Genomic DNA, 17847 nt, shown 5'->3' with positions numbered 1-17847 from the left:
CTCTGTTACAGGAGCCAAAGCTGCCGATTTGCAAGGACCATTGCAAGATACCTTGGACAATTTGTCTGCTTGGGCTCTACAGCTAGGTATCGAATTCTCTCCGGAGAAGACTGAGATAGTAGTTTTTTCTAGGAAGCATGAACCTGCTCAGCTCCAAGCACAATTAATGAGTAAAACGATCTCTCAGGTTTTGGTGCATAAGTATCTTGGTGTCTGGTTCGACTCTAAGGGCACCTGGGGTTGCCATGTTAGGTATCTGATGAAGAAAAGTCAGCAAAGAGTAAATTTTCTTCGTACAATAACCGGATCATGGTGGGGAGCCCACCCAGGAGACCTTATAAGGCTTTACCAAACAACGATATTGTCTGTAATTGAGTACGGATGTTTCTGCTTCCGCTCCGCAGCAAACACACATTTGATCAAACTGGAGCGAATACAATATCGTTGTTTGCGTATCGCCTTAGGTTGCATGCAATCGATCCATACGATGAGTTTGGAGGTCTTAGCCGGAGTTCTACCGTTGAAAAACCGCTTCTGGAGCCTGTCTTCTCGTATTCTTATCAAATGTGAGGTCTTGAACCGTCCTGTGATTGAAAATTTTGAAAGGTTAATCGAACTCAATTCTCAAACCCGTTTTATGACATTGTATTTCAATCACATGTCCCAAAATATTAACCCTTCTTTGAATATTCCAAATCGTGTCGACTTATCAAATACTTCTGATTCTACTGTGTTTTTCGATACATCCATGATAGAAGAAACTCGTGGAATCCCGGATCATTTACGCGTGCAGCAGATCCCTAAAATTTTTTTCCAATAAATATCGAAACATCAACTGCAACAATATGTTCTACACTGACGGATCACTTCTCGATGGGTCCACTGGCTTCGGTGTCTTCAATAACAATTTAACCGTCTCCCAAGAGCTCGATAATCCTGCTTCTGTTTACGTCGCAGAATTAGCTGCAATTCAGTACACCCTAGGGATTATCGAAAAAATGCCCACGGACCATTATTTCATTTTTACGGACAGTCTCAGTTCTATTGAGGCTCTTCGATCGATGAAAGATGTTAAGCACTCTCCGTATTGCCTGGGGAAAATACGGGAACATCTGAATGCTTTATCCGAAAAATCGTTTCAGATTACCTTAGCGTGGGTCCCTTCTCACTGCTCGATACCGGGCAATGAGAAAGCGGACTCTTTGGCTAAGGTGGGCGCATCAAACGGTGAAATTTATGAAAGACCAATTGCTTTTAATGAGTTTTTCGCACTTGTACGTCAGAATACGATCATCAGTTGGCAAAATTCTTGGACCAGAGGGGAACTGGGAAGGTGGTTACATTCCATTATACCCAAGGTATCGACGAATCCGTGGTTCAAGGGGTTGGATGTAGGTCGAGATTTCATTTGCGTGATGTCTCGGCTTATGTCCAATCACTATAGATTTGATACGCATCTCCGTCGTATTGGGCTCGGGGAAAGTGGTATCTGTGCCTGTGGTGAAGGTTATCACGACATAGAGCACGTTGTTTGGTCATGCCCTGTACACCGTGACGCCAGGTCTAAATTAATAACTTCCCTCCGGGCCGAGGGTAGAGAACTAGCTGTCCCTGTTCGTGATGTCTTGGCGAGTCGCGACCTACCCTACATGTCCCTTATATACATTTTCCTGAAGTCCATCCATGCCCAAGTCTAGTCCCATTCCTTTCCACCCACATTCAACAAAACGGCAAGAACACGTCGTAGACCTTGATTTTGGAACCAGCAATTGAACCTCATACGAACTCGCCAGGAAAACCCGAGGCCTTTCTTTATATCTTGGCTCAGCGGCACACACCATTTGGCAACTTGAACACCAGCGAACAACAACAACGAACCAAAACCAGCAACTAGACCCCGCACAATACCCTCAGAACCCGAGGATTACAAGCCCCTGTCCCAGCTAATGACATCGTGGCTTAGCAGAACAAATCCATACATGCTGCATATTCATTCGATGATCATCAGACGACCATTCAACTACAAAACACTGATTGAATAATACATGCTAGTTTTAAGATAGACTTAATTTCAGCTCGTAGTCGGCAGCGAGGATAAAAAATTTGCTTATAGATTTTAAGTCATCCGATATAATTGGCGCCGTTAAACATTGAATTGTATTTGTGCCGTGTCAAATAAATAATTTGTGAAGAAAAAAAAAGGGAATTACTTGCTTTTATTCGCGGATAAAATTGTAGTTACTTCCCCAAACTCTGATTTTCAGAGTTTCTAGTTGAACAGGTAGGTTCAACAGCCACGAGTCGCCCTTGACCTATAGGAAAGCCAAACTTTTCATTTGACACTAAGATTGTTGAATTTAGTCCAGCCATTTCTGGGAAAACGAGTGAATTTGAAAAGTCACCGGAACATGTTTCTTTTCACAATTTTTGAACCACGTGTTTAATCACTATAAAATTCATCAATTAACCTTTCTGAGATAATGAAGTTTCGTGATTTTCATATTTTGATACATTACAGACAAAGTAACAGACCGATTACATTGAAATTCAATAGGGTGTTATGAGGCAGCTAGACCTTTCATTTGACACTAATTTCGTGGAAATCGGGTCAGCCATCTCTGAGAAAAGTGAGTGAGTTTGAGTAGTCTCGGAATATGTTTTTTTTTTTTCAAAGCTGGATTTCACATTTTCAAACATAACAGGCAAAGTAATTGTCCTATTGCAAAAAAAATCAATAGGGTCTTATAGGGTAATTAGACCTTCCAAATGAAACTGATTTTGTGGAAATCGGTTCAGCCATCGCTGAGAAACATGAGTGAGATTAAACACTCTCCAGAACACGTTTCTTTAAATAACTTCTGAACCACACGTTTAATCTTCATGAAACTCAAAAGTTAAGGGTTTTTTAAATAGCTCGTTCATTTAAAACCAATTTTGTTAAAATCGGTTGAGTAGTTTCTGAGATAATGTTTCGTGATTTTCACATTTTTAAACATAACCTCTAAACTAAAAATTCGATTGCAATGAAATTCAATAGGGTCTTATGGGGCAACCAGACCTTTCATTTGCAATTAATTTCATGAAGATCGGTCCAGCAATCTCTGAGAATGATCTATACCACAATATATCTAACTAATGGTAGCAGTGGTCATAGGCTCCTACAGGAAAAAAATCTCTGAGAAAATCGAGTGAGATTGGGAGAGCGTTACACACACATACACACACACATACATAAAATGCTCAGCTCGTCGAACTAAGTCGATTGATATACGAGATTCGACCCTTTGGAGCACTTTTATACCTTTGTTTTTTCCAGTGATTGCTATACCGTTCTAGGAGAAAGGCAAAACTGCTTAAACTCACTCACTTTTCTCAGAGATGGTTGGATCGACTTTCACAAAATTAGTGTCAAATGAAAAGACCAGCTAACCCATAAGACACTATTTAATTACACTGTAATCAGACTGTACCTTTGTCCGTTATGTACCAAAATGTGAAAATCACAGAACTTCATTACCACAACCTATCTGAACCAAAATTGAATCAAAGGAGCGAGCCACCTTCAAAACCCGTAACCAATTAATTTCATAATGATTGGACATGTGGTTCGAAAGTTATGAAAGGTAATATACTCCAAAGACTTTTTAAACTCACTCACTTTTCTCTGAGATGGCTGGATCGATTTCGGCGTTCTTAGAGTCGAATAAAAGGTCTAGTTGTCCCAAAGATTCTGAATTATTTTCATTACAGTCAGACTTTTACTCCAACCATTAAGTATCAAGATTTAAAAATAACTGAAGTCTCTTATTTCAAAGAATACATAACTTATTTGAACAAACAGGTCTCTCATGAGCATACAATTCAACTGTGCTAATGAGGCTGGGTAGTCTATGTGGCCAGTCAGTAATTTGGCAGCAAAAACGGCTTGTGCAATTGGCGGCGAAGCTCTAAAGGTTGAATACCGAGAAGTCGGCAACGGCCCTTGTACGAGGTTCAGTGGATCTCGCCAAGGGAGATGATGAAGAGCATAGCGTACGATTTTATTTTTTTTGTGTCATTTCCATTCTGTTGGACTAGTTTGCATGGTAAGGGGTCCATATCAAAGAATAAGATTGCACAGGATTGATCGCAATAAGGCATAGTAAAGTGCTTTAAAACATAACGGGTCACGAAATTCATTGGCAAACTTGAATATGAATCCCAATTGTCGGTTAGCCATGGCGATAATGTTGGTATAGTGGTTTTTGAAGCTCAACTCGCTATTCAAGTGTATTCCAAGATCCCTCTTGCACTGCACACGGAGAAGGTGCTGTGATGATATGGAATAGTCAAATTCGATAGGCCACGCTTTCTATTAAAAGCGATTAGACTGCATTTTTTCATGCTCAACGTTAACATGTTTGTTGCACACCAATTAACAGATGTATTCAGATGCTCTTGCAGCTCCAAACAATCACGCAGGCAATTTATAATTTTAAATATTTTTGTATCATTATCATAAAACATTCGACATTCAATAGTAATAGTGAAGCGTCGTTTATAAAAATTAAGGAAAAGAGTAGCGGGCCCACGTTGCTACCTTGAGGAACTCCTGATAAATTAGAAAAAAAAACGATTCGAAACCGCCAAACCTATTTTCACACACACACTTCGATTAGTCAGGTAAGACTTAAACCAGCATACGGATTCCGATGAAACACCTTGTCGCTCTTATTTGTTAAGCAGTATTTCGTGGTCTACCCGATCAAAGGCTGCATTCAGGTCTAGATAAATTGCGTCGGTTTGGAAGCTAGATGCCTACAATCGTATAAGTGAAAGTGAAAGTAAGCTTATCATTTATATCCGTGCTTTGTGTGAGTTTTATCCTTCCGTTACAAGCTTATCACACTACTATACCGAGCCTCTTTCCATCCTACCAACAATTCCCTGAAGAGAACTATCATACGTTACTCAGACCAGTTGTATTATAAGAAGGACTTAATTTTTGTTAGAAGGAAGTCAACAGAGGTACTGTAGGATTCAGCTTGAAGAAAGTGTATGTAGTGGGGAGCCTAGCAAAAAACCCATGTTAAAGTTCATTGACAACCAAATGGCTCGATACTACTTACATTCGAACCAATGACCACCCTAACCATGAGCTTGTCAATGCAGATTCTGTAATCTTGCGGCTGCAGAGCTCCGTAGCTCAATAGATACTCCCAAGGTTAGATTTCTGTTAGCACAAAAAACTATGTGCTGCTGTGGAGCTGTGTGTGTAAAAAAACACTAAAAAAATTTTTTTACTAAAAAACCCAAATCAATCCACTTAGCGGTCAGACCCAGCCTTTCTCATTCTAATGTAATCTTTGTGATAATGGACTTGTGTTGTTTCTACAATTTAATACATAACGGTTGCTTAAAATCGAGTATAATCAAATGAAATGTGAACGTATAGCGCAGCCTATCTTTGAAACCACGTGTTCCATCATATTCCATCAGTCAACCCTAAACTGGCCCGCTCATTTGATATCAATATCGTTTTAATCGGTTGCGTAGTTTCTAAGATAATGAAGTTTCGTGATTTTCACATTTCGGTACATTACGAAGCGTCAGTCCGACTACAGTAATTATTACAGTTATGAAGCAAACTTTTTATTTTTCAGCTTTCTCTGAGCAAGGTGAGTGAGTTTAAGTATTCTTCGGAATATGTTTCTTACATAGCTAGATTTCACATTTTTAAACATAACAGGCAAAGTAAGAGTCCGATTGCAAAACAAATTAATAGGGTCTCATAGGGCAACTAGACCTTTCATTATTCAATTTTATGAAAATCGGTCCAGCCGTCTCTGAGAAAAGAAGTGAGAATAAAATTCTGCACATACACACACACACACACACACACACACACACACACAGAGAAAATGCTCAGCTCGTCGAACTGAGTCGAGTGTTGTAGGCCATTCGGCCCTTTGGAGCACTTTTATATCTTTGGGTTTTACAAGTGATTCCTATACCTTTCTAAGAGAAAGGCAAAAATCGCTTATAAAAACGAGTTGACTTACAACTCACCTCCAAATTAACAAACAAAAACAAATAAAAATTCGATTATATACATGCGTTAACAAAAAATTATCCTGTTTCGGCGGGATTGATATTCAATGATTCAAGTGAAAATATTGGTTTCATGTTCAACGTAAACAACAAAACAATAAATGTACTGTAAAAAGTAATGATATAGACAACACGACATCCATAAAACTATCGTAATCATAGCTCAAACATTCAAATAATGAATATTGTGTTTTTTGGAGACACGGTTTTGTATAAATTTGGTTGCCAAGAGTTTTAGATTTTAAATTATCGTTAGAATCATCTTGCATCATTGGAATTTGATTATTGTCAAAAATGATTAAATTAAAAAATTGTACTACATATCTCCAAACTTTGGACCAAAGGTTTCAAAATAAAAATACCAATGTTTCAACGGAAAAATCAACTCTTGTTTGTATTTTCATGAAATTTAATTTTTGTTTTCTAATTTTCTGAGCTTTTATTCGGAGAACTTAAAAACGGATGCATGTAAAAAGTAATTTATTATAACCTTTTGTATTTAAAATTACTATCATTTACAACCAACAGTTTCTAAGCTGCAACACTTTGAATAAAACCCATGCAAAAATGCAAACGCCCTCTTAGAAAATTACCTTTGAGTATGAAAAATACCTCCTCCCACAGAAGATACTTAGTTTCCTAAGTCAAGCACGTGTGCGATGTTTCTTTCAATAATTGATTGAATTTTTCAAATCATTTGGCGTGGTTTTACCCAACAGCCATAACTACTAAAATCGAGTCTGGACCAGAAGTTACGCAAGTGGTTTAAAAGATTAATACGCAGAGCACAGCGAGCAATACGAAATTCTAATTTTCTATTTTGTATACATAAGTCAAAAGCGTAATCATTCCAAATTTACACCTACTTACTTATGAGTCAGCAAAGCAAATATAAGAGTCAATTGTTGTAAATAAATGCATTATACGCGAATAGATAATCAATACTGTGCTGTATAAATTCGATCCTTCAACAGCTTTAAGTCATCCTTTGTAATCGCATTTGAAACATTTTTTTATACATTGCACTGACAAACGAGTGTGAATGCTTCATCCAATTTTTTCAACGCAAGCAAGTTCAAATCTCTGAAACACAAAACAAAGCCCAACCTAGCTAGCGGTTGAATCATTGAAAAGCACCGATTCAGCATAGTACTAACTGTACAGTCAATCAGGATCAAGCAACAGATAGATAGAAACGTATAAACAAGCATATGCTAAAATGCAAAACGGAATAAGAATCAAAAGTGTGTTAATAAAAAACTCTATAAATAAATCAGAGCGCTTGACGACTACATCCATTATTTCAAACGATGACATTTGTATTGAACTGTTGTGTTCTTGATTGTGTTGTTATTGTTACTATTACTGGAGTTGTAAACACACGATGTTCGAAAGCGCATCAGCATGCTGTGTAAATTGAATTTGTCGGATCGTATCAAGATGATGGGAGTGTTACAAGTTTACCGTACCTACTACTGAGTCTTACTAACACAAATAAATCAGAGTTATCTGAAAAGATTTATATTGCAATAAAATTCAGGGAAAGCTTTTCCATCAAACAAAAATTTGAGTTTTGTTATATGGGAACGAATCTTAACCGCGAAGTAAAACTCAAGTTTATCAGCATTGTGGTAGCAATATTCTCTTTATATTAGTACAAAGACATCAAATAGACATGGGACGTTGCATGTACAAATTTCGACTGTGAAGTGTAGTTTCGAATATTATTGTGCGCAAACACATCAATTTGTGTTAGTCTGTCAGTTATTTACTATTGTGTTAGTCTTTCAGTTTTTGTACTAACTAGGGTCGTACGGAAACTGACAATCTATGCTGATAGGTTCATCAAAGCACAACTTGTTTGGTTTTCATAATTCATCTGTGAAGTTTCATTAATTCAGATGTACTTAAATACACACAAGGACAAATATAAGCTTACGTACGCTCATTTCAAGATGGCTTGACAAAGTATTATTTTTTCAATTCTTTTAGCACCAATATTTAGTGGTTAAATTGTGGTTTCGAATTCCAATTTGTGGTAATTTGTGGTTGAGTAATTTCTGAGAAATTTTCAGAAAACTGAGTCAAGCCATCTCTGAAAATGATTTCGGAGAGATATGCGGTGAGCCAAACGAACAAGAAAGGTAACACCACATTGAGAGGTATTGCAATCAGGTACAAAAAAGAACGTGTTCATCTCTATACGATTTTTTGTTCTATTGCTAATGAATGAGTGATTTTTACCCGGAGTTCAACAAACCTTGTGTATAGGTAACAAAATAAGTGAAGGTGTATAAAATTAAACATAAGCATAAAATATATCACCTTAACAGTTTTTGCGAAGCACTTCACTATTCTTAAGGACCTTCACCGTCACCACCGATTATACAAGTCGAATGTTAGTCAACCTTGCGCTTTGAGAAGAGATCTGGCACCTCTGACATATGAAACCCAGTTGCCGATTTGGCGATTTTTTTCACCGCGAATCGCTTCCTCTGAGTATTTCTAGGTGAAACAGTATGTAAACAGCAGGGATACTATATGTGCAGATTTGCTGCGAAATGCAAATGTTGATCAAATAGCAGATATTTGTAGTTGACAAGCCTCCGTGTGTTTTACGTAAATTTCCTCAAAATAAGTGAAGTTTTACGTAGACATGCGAGCGTAATTTCCTCGATCTTCGGTCGAATCATTTCCGGAAATGTAGTTTTGCCGTTTACCGATTGTTTGAAAAAAAAACCTAAATTAATACACCTAGGGGTGTGATCTGGTCTTTCTCATACAAAATCTATTATATGTTAAAATCTATTAGCACATACGTTTCAACTCTTGGAATAAATTACAGCTTGATAATAATAAAGAACATTTTTTTGTTTCGATATATATAATAATATTTTGGTAACCAATTACGCAACTGTATTCGACTGTTGGGTATTTTATAAACCGGAATGATGCCTAGAGATCGGAAATGGGCCTTAGAACTGTAGGGAACGGTTGAAAAGCATGGTAAATGCCCAAAGGTGTGAGTCCTGACTAGAATTAAAATTCGATATTTTCTCGTCTCAGGAATATGCTACTACAACTACCCCCTGAATAATAAAACAAAAAAGCTTTCAACGGCAGCGACAACTGTATGTCGTATACAGTAAGGTCGCTTTTTACGCGGGTTGCTTTCCTCCATTACTCAAAAACGGTACAAGATATCGACCTCATTTCAATCACGTTTTCCGTTTTAGGCCACGAGTGATCATATATCAGTTTTAAAAAAAAAATCACAATTTTTGGTGTAAATACTCAAAATTTAAAATATTGAATTTTGGTCCCTAGATTGGCCACTATCATATTCAAACGAGGTTTTAACGTTTTAGGACGGTTTTCTTTGTTAAATTTGCAACTCAAAAAAGTCGTTTTTTACGCGGACCCATACAAATTTGGAACGCATCCCCCGCGTAAAAAACGACCTTAGTGTATATGAACGACTGTCGATATGTTCTAGATAACCCACTAGCACTAACATCGGCAGGTGCCAGTACTATGCTCATCCAACGCCGTGTACGGTCGGTGTAGACAACAAGAGGTAAACAATGTTCAAAAATTTAAATAAAAGTTTTTTACTTATTTTAATATGAACTATGCCTACAAAAACTACATTTTCGTGAACCACAAATTAAGAGCTTCCGATTGATGTATATATCATCGTTGTCCGATTCATTTGAAGCGAAATCATTTTCAGAGATGGCTTGACTCAGTTTTCTGAAAATTTCTCAGAAATTACTCAACCACAAATTACCACAAATTGGATTTAGAAACCACAAATTAACCACTAAATATTGGTGCTAAAAGAATTAAAAAAAATACTTTGTCAAGCCATCTTGAAATGAGCCTTACGTACAAGCAATATTAAGTCTTGTAGCCAGTTTAACTAACCAATCATCGTTCTTTAGAATCTCTGTTGGAAGAAACAGTTATAATCAATTTAAGAGTTTATTTATAACCACAAAAGACAATCATTTCTGTCGCAGTGGGACTTCTGCCTAATGCTCTCTAAACGGTGGCCATGGTTCTGAATTTGTTTATATAACGACTGAAACAGTTAATTTAACGGGTTTATCGGCTTAATCAGTCCGAGTATACTAGCAAAAACGATTTGTTTTTTTCTTATTCCGACAGTTTCGGTGAAATAAAGTCACCGAAACTGTCGGAATAAGAAAAAAACAAATCGTTTTTGCTAGTATACTCGGACTGGTTAAGCCGATTAACCTGTTAAAAAAAAGCTCTCTAAACGTTTACAAGAAAGTTTGATGTGAGGGAGTATGCAGATCAATCGCTTTTATGTTTGACGTACGCGGATTTTCAAACCGTTTTGAAATACCATAAATTGAAAAGGTACTTTAACCATAACAAACGCCAATAAATGGATTTTCCACAAGATACCTTATACGATTAATTCATAGTTGTAAAACGAGACATCGATCAAAATTGATAAAATTGCTGAGGAAGTAATAATGATAGAATTAAACAGCATATTCACGCCAAATAAAAAATGGTTATACAGTAAAGTCTTTTTCTACACGGGAGATGCGTTCCAAGTGTGTATGGGATAAAAAAAGACTTTTTAGAGTTGCGAATATGACGAAGAAAACCGTTTTAAAGTATTTGAACCTTGTTTGAATGTGATAGTGGTCAACCTAGAGAACACAATTCAAAATTTTAAATTTTCAGTATTTACACCAAAAATTATGATTTTTTTCGAAAACGGATATATGATTACCTTTTGCCTAAAACGGAAAAAGTTACTTGTACCGTTTTTGAGTAATTAAGACAAACAACCCGCGTGTAAAACAACTGTACTGTTTCTAAACTAATCCACAGAAACTTTTATACTTTATTTACCATAATATTCCTCTTATAAGTAACTTTTCAAAATGGTGTATTTATAAGTTGTCTGATTTTTAGCAATTATTTTCTTTTCAACTAACTATAAAATGATCGATATTGACTTGAATTTATTGTTTAATTTTGCTGATTATTCTGAATCATTGAATATATGGCGATTTTTTTTACTTTGTTGGAGGTAGTTTGAAGTACTCCAGACAAAAGTGTTGATAATATTCATTTGAAGGTCGTCAAAAGCAAGGTTGATTGGCTTTTCGCAAAACGTGCGCCATGGATCAGCGAAAACGCACCAACCCAGACCAGTTAAGATTGTAAGAGTGCCACGGTAAGCGCAGAATCACAAACGTAACTTGCGGACAAAGATGAAAAATTAAGCTTCTAAGCTTTATCTTCAAATATTGTTCTTTTTTGCTAAATCGCAACTCAAACCTTCGCGGTTTTGTTTTTTATCTGCCTTATTTATTGTTTCTCTGATATAAATAGTACAGAATTTATAATAAAAATTGAGTTCTTACCAATATGCGAGAACAAATCTTCAACTGTTTATTTATTGTTTGCTGACAGAAAAATCCCCTGCAGATTGAAATTTTATTGTAGTTGATTAGAAACAACTTTTTCATCAATTTTAAAGTTTCAACAAAATTAAAGTGAAGATGAACAGATATATGTCCAACTAAGATTTAGGGTACCTATTTGTTATGAATTGAATATTTTTAACAATTTCGTATGTAGGGTTTGTTTTGACTCTGTTTTAGTAACGTTCATTGATAAATATATTTTTATCGCAACAATTGGAGCTTGTCTTGTGTTATCACATAACTCTTATCAGTATCATTGAAAACTGATGAAGCGAACGCTGATTAAAAGGCAAAACGTGTATGAGTACTGTAGAAGGAGAAAAAAAAAATTGGCTAAGATTATTCGTTTGAGGGAACCATGGATTAGATAAAAATCGACCCAGAATTTCTGGGTTGCGATTGTGTTATGAAGATGTTAATATTATGAAGTCAAAGACTTGAATTAAATTGAATTTTAATTCAAATTGTATCATCATGCCTATAGGTTGTTGTACTTACCAATAAAGGCATATAAACTCAATTCTTCGGTTGTCCAGCAACAAACAAGAATTCAACTTTTGATTTTACAAAATATCGATTTTTTAAACCTTATCGCTGCTTCTATCAACATCCGTAAGCTTAAAACAATTATACACTAAAGCTATTGAAATAAACATTGCGGCTTTGCTATCTCCCGTTCCCGCTTGAAAGATGCAACAATTCTGTGCACTCACACCTCTGAACACGATCGTGAATTTCGTACTTCTAATTTTTTATTCCCGGTTTCACTCACACTACTGCATAGATACTACTAAGTATTCTTAACGAAACGTACTAGATTTCGCATTATATTCCTCGTTACTATTCACTGTAATTCATAGTTCCGCACACTGTCACAAACTGGTACTAGTATAACTATCATTTATCTTCACTCTACTCAATTTGTGAATCTGATGATAAAATCAGCAATTTTTGGTAGTAGACTATGCTTATTACCTTTTAACAAAGGTACCTTATATTATCCAATATAGTTCACTTTACTTTTTCAGAGTTATTACGGTTCAACAGTAGTATATCTACTGAACAATCCACTGCCCACGCCTGCTATGCAAAAATTCGAATCAAACAACTCGCACACGCTCGCAGGTCAGTTGTCGGTAAACGACTGAACTGAATGTGGCGAAGAATTCCATCCTCGATTACTCTCTTTCACTGTCTCTGCTGACTCTGTCAATTTCTTATTACACATACAAACACCTTCAAACACCCATAAGCGATTGTACAAAGAACCATTCAATCCTGTTTTCATAGCGAATTGAGCGGCATGCTAAGCTGTGTGTAGTAAATGGATGAGAAAAGTCAACGTGTAAAATATCACTATACACCACAGTAACAACTCGAAAAGCGCATACCACACAATATTATATGAGTGGTTCGCGGAAAGAAGAATCGAGGAAGAATTAGAGGAAGAACAAAACCGCTGACTAAATACCGTCAAGTTGCATAACTTTGGTGCTTTAAAAACTGATATTGGTATTATTAAAATTTTAATATTGTTTACAAAAGGCTACTACACAAAATTGTCGTGAAATTTTCTCGTTTCGAAATGTTGAAAACACATTTTCGTTTATGTTTCATATTATGCACTCAATATGTCTGCATCAATAAAGTAATTCACTACTAGACAGACTGGATATAGGTATGTATGTAATACAATTTTAAGAAAAAAAGAAAATTTAAACAAGAGTGATATCTTACTTTTTGATCGAATCGTTACATCACGTTCTGCATCATATATATCAGTTCAAGCTTAAGATTGCTACATTGCAGCCTTTTTTTAATAATAGTGTATTAAATTTCATTAAACATAGCAACAACATTGGGTTTAAATCTATGTTAGTAATTGTTTTATAGCAATCATTTGTTGCCAATGGTTCAATAACATATGGCCATATTTTTACAATAAAAAAATGCAAGTGTATTGATGAACAAAAGAAATAATAGTTCGGATTTCAAAAAAGCGATACGCATCAACTTATTGATACATCACAACAAAACGTACCTAATACAGCGACCAATCCTCGTAAATTACGTAATGTTTCCACACTAAGGTTTTTCTAGTCTAACTTGATACTTTTAATCTATTGTAATGCAATTAAAATTGCCGTCATGTCAGATGAATCTGAATTTTACAAAATTTCTGATTGCGCACCAGACAAATAAGCAAAGTTTAAGTATGGATTAACACTCCGCTGTCGGAAGGTGATTTTACTATTTATTTAACACATACTTTTCAGTCAACTATAAGTGTACAGATTGATGGGTTAGGCGGCATCCATGAATTACATAACGCTGCTAGAGGCAGAGGCGAAATACTTTTGAAATATTAATTCTGGAGTACTTTGTGATAAGGTCGTGCGTCTAAACGTAAACAAATCGAACAATAAAAACAATATCGCCCGCTTAGCCTTGGGGCTAATAGCGGTCTCGATCAACTAGATTAGTTGAGAGAATTCGTTATAGGTATTGTTTTTGGCACATTTTGTGTGTGTAGGATAAGTACAACGATACACCGTACCCCAGTGCTGAGTCGAGAAAATTTCCAGCTCGAAAAGATCCTCGACTCGATCAGGAATCGAACCCGATATCACAACCGTGTGGGAGAGCTAGCCGACCGACATCGCTAACCACAAAGCCACGGGACCACGTAAACAAAACGAGTGAGAGTTATATCCCTTGTGATTCACAAGCACAAATGGTCGGTGTTAAGTCAGACTGGACCAAGTGACATTTTGGTTATTTCGAGAGAAACAAGTTTGAAGTTTACTAAGTTTACTCTGTGAATGTTGAAGATTTCAATATTCCTACAAGCTAGAGTTACTCTTTGACTGTATCATGTAATGTGACAATCAAAAAAGTAGGAGGGTGGTATTCAAGACACGACCGCATGACGTTGACTACCGTATTCTTATATTCCATTGAAGAGGGAATTGTAGAGGGAATTGCAACGCTTCTTTTACAAAACTTCTGTAACAAAATTTCGAGGCACCAAAAGGTACCAGTTGCCGATTATTCTCGTTTACTGGTTAGTCCGTCCAGAATTCCAGCCATTTTAGTATTTTGCAGTAGCCATTTATTACTAACAGCCACCAGCATAACGGGTGAAACCGGCACGAGATGACCGGTACTATTTTGTCTTTCCTCCTTTCAGCTGCTAACACCTAGCGCTGTCGTGAAATTAACATCAACACAAACATGCATTTTTGCATGTTTTTTTTCCGCTAGCAGCAGCATTTTGTAAAACAGAAAATTCAACTAACCGCTTCTATTATAAAACTGCGAGGCACCAAAAGGTACCAGTTGCCGATTATTCTCGTTTACTGGTAGTCCGTCCACAATTCCAGCCATTTTAGTATTTTGCAGTAGCTATTTATTACTAACAGCCACCAGCATAACAGGTGGAACCGGCACGAGATGACCGGTACTATTTTGTTTTTCCTCCTTTTTGCTGCTAACACCGAGCGTCCGTATGTATCCGGTACGGTTTAATAATGAAATTGATGGGGTGAAATTTTTTCTTGGATTCAATATTCTTTATTTTTCTTACGGTATTTTCATTATACATTTGTTTTTTGAACATTGTGAGAGATTCAATTTTATCAACTTTTCAACTCTGATGTTTTTAATGTACTATAAGTGTTACTACTTTTTCCTTTTCTACGTACATGATTTACATTTTAATGCTAGGCATTAGAGTTTTAATTATTAAATAAATATACCTAGCTACTTATAAATAAAGCTCACGAATGAGCACCGCACTAGAGTTAAGTGCATTGTTTTTAGTGTTTTCAGCGTGTGCAGAGATTATGTTTTCGGTCATGTCGATACCAGCTATTTGATGCACTTCTGATGTTCGGGTTCCGAAGGGCACGTTCAAGATCATTTTCAGGAACTTGTTCTGGATCCGTTGAATCTTTTGCAGGTGGGTTCTCGCGCAGGTCCTCCAAATCGACGAGGCGTATAGAAGCATCGGCAGGATGACCTGTTTGTATACCGTCAATTTATTCACGACGGATAATTTCGATTTTCGGTTGATTAGCGGGTACAACTTCTTCATTAGCACTAAGCTTTTCGTTACTGTTTGTTCAATGTGGGGGCGATAAAGTAGCTTATGATCATAGGTCAAACCAAGGTAGCGAACATTTGACGACCAGGGAATATCCACATTGTTCAACCGAATCTTTGTTGTCGGCACCAAACGTTGACTATTCCGATGTGGAAAGAATATGGTCTGAGTTTTTGCTGCATTCACACAAATTTTCCATGAGGTGAGGTAATTCACGAAGACGTTAAGCCCAGTTTGCAGCTTTTTAACTATTTGGTTGATCTGTCTGCCCTCGTACATAATGGCGGTATCATCAGCAAACAGCGACAGGATGCCTCCATTGGGTAGTTCAGGAATATCTGATGTGAATAAGTTGTACAGAACAGGACCAAGGATGCTGCCCTGTGGAACACCAGCTCCTACGTCGTATGTGTCAGACAGGCCACCCAGCACACAGACCTGAGATTTGCGCAGCGTAAGATAGTTTTGCACAATCTTCACTAGATAAACGGGATAGTTGTAGCGCTGTAGCTTATAGATAAGCCCGTCGTGCCACACGTTGTCGAATGCTTTTTCTATGTCCAGGCAGGCCATGGCAGTTGTTTTAGATAGCTCCTTGTTTCGATTGATGAGTTTTGTTACTCTCTGCAGTTGATATGTTGTTGAATGGCCTCTGCGAAAACCGAACTGTTCGTCCAGGAATATGTTGTTCACTTCTGCGTGGCACAGAATACGGCTGTAGATGCATCGTTCGAATACCTTGCTGAGGGCAGAAAGCAGACTGATGGGACGGTAGCTTTTGGGGCATGTGGGATCCTTTCCTAGTTTCAAAATGGGAATCACTTTCGCCAGTTTCCACTTTGTTGGAAAGTACGCTAATTCAAGGCATCGGTTGAACACTTTTTCCACCACAGACAAGGCTGTTGGTCCAAGGTTTTTGAGCACAAGGTTGAACACTCCGTCAAATCCGGGAGCCTTCATGTTCCGAGAGAATTTAATGTTGTTTTGTACCTCGTCCACTGTTATCCGCTGATCAGGTGGTAAGATATTCGGTGTGCGGGCCAGAATTACTATCGATTCACTGACAGCTGGTTCGATTCCACTCACAATATCACGACCAAGATTGTGGGAAGCGGCAAAATGCTGAGAGATAGCACAAGCCTTTTCGCGGGAAGTTAGCAAAGTTTCACTATTCACTATTAATGGCGGAATGGGTTTTGGTTTGTTCTTCAACACTTTGGCCACACGCCAAAATGGCCGTGAGCAGTTGGGCAAATTACGTACCGCTGCAGCTGAACCCAATTTGCACGATGGTAATTTCTTCTTTGTTGAACTTGACGCCGCTCTACGTTAGCACCAATCTCAGCGATGACCGAAGATGATCCGAGGAGAGCTCTGTTATGGTTTTCGGAATCGAAAATCGATCGGTGATGTTGGTCAGAAAAATGTCAAGCTTAGAGCCTACACCACCAGGAGAGATGTAAGTTGGCAATTCCGGATGAGCGGGATAGTAATATCCAGCTTCGGAATCTTCTACGATGATGTTACCATTTGAGTTGCACCTGGAGTCACCCCAAGCGGAGTGGCGAGCATTGAGATCACCTGTGATGACGAAATTGCCTCCTCTTCTAGACAGCTTTTGGATGTCGTTCTTCAATTTCACCGTGGTTCCATTTGCCCGACGAGACTACTTCGGACAATAGACCGCAATAAATGTGAGTGGTCCATCAGTGGTGGTAATTTCGATTCCTACAGCTTCGACAAAGGTTGTGTTGAAACTCGGTAGTGATTTGTATGGTAGTCCTCTCCTTATGGCGATTGCAACCCCACCCCCAGCTGAGGTTGTGCGGTCCAGTCTGACTACCGAGTGTTCCGGCAGGCAGAAGTTTATGTTCGGCTTCAAATGTGTTTCGGTTATTGCAGCGACATCGATGTGGTGTGTGTTCAGAAAATGTAGAAGTTCTAACTTCTTGTTGGCCACAGAGCGGGCATTCCAGTTAAGGATTCGAAAGAATGGATCCATGACGGTAGTAAAAAGTCATCATGACCGCAATCTGTTCCTGGTTGGTGCGACAAGCCTTTGTTTGCTGATCGAGTTTAAGAAACAGCGTAGCTAGCTGTTCCATCGAATACAAATTGCTACCTGCTGTGGGCATGCTGGCAGCCTGTTCATAACTCAAAAATCCGGGGGGGTCCCGG

At 37.6% G+C, this 17847-nt stretch overlaps 1 protein-coding gene across 4 annotated transcripts in view; it reads right to left on the bottom strand.

The window, feature by feature from the left end:
• The window catches only part of LOC129719195 (uncharacterized), a 218412-nt gene extending 205717 nt beyond the window's left edge, over positions 1-12695 (bottom strand). For all 4 annotated transcript variants that reach the window (XM_055670699.1, XM_055670702.1, XM_055670703.1 and 1 more), the window contains exon 1: positions 12063-12695. The gene's annotated coding sequence lies outside the window, so the exon portion shown is untranslated. The remainder of the gene's footprint in view (positions 1-12062) is intronic.
• Positions 12696-17847: the final 5152 nt, after the last annotated feature.

This window comes from Wyeomyia smithii, chromosome 1 (assembly GCF_029784165.1).
Source record: "Wyeomyia smithii strain HCP4-BCI-WySm-NY-G18 chromosome 1, ASM2978416v1, whole genome shotgun sequence".
NCBI lineage: Eukaryota > Metazoa > Arthropoda > Insecta > Diptera > Culicidae > Wyeomyia > Wyeomyia smithii.
Note: the sequence above shows the minus strand (reverse complement) of the source record. Positions and strands in the feature narration are given on the sequence as shown.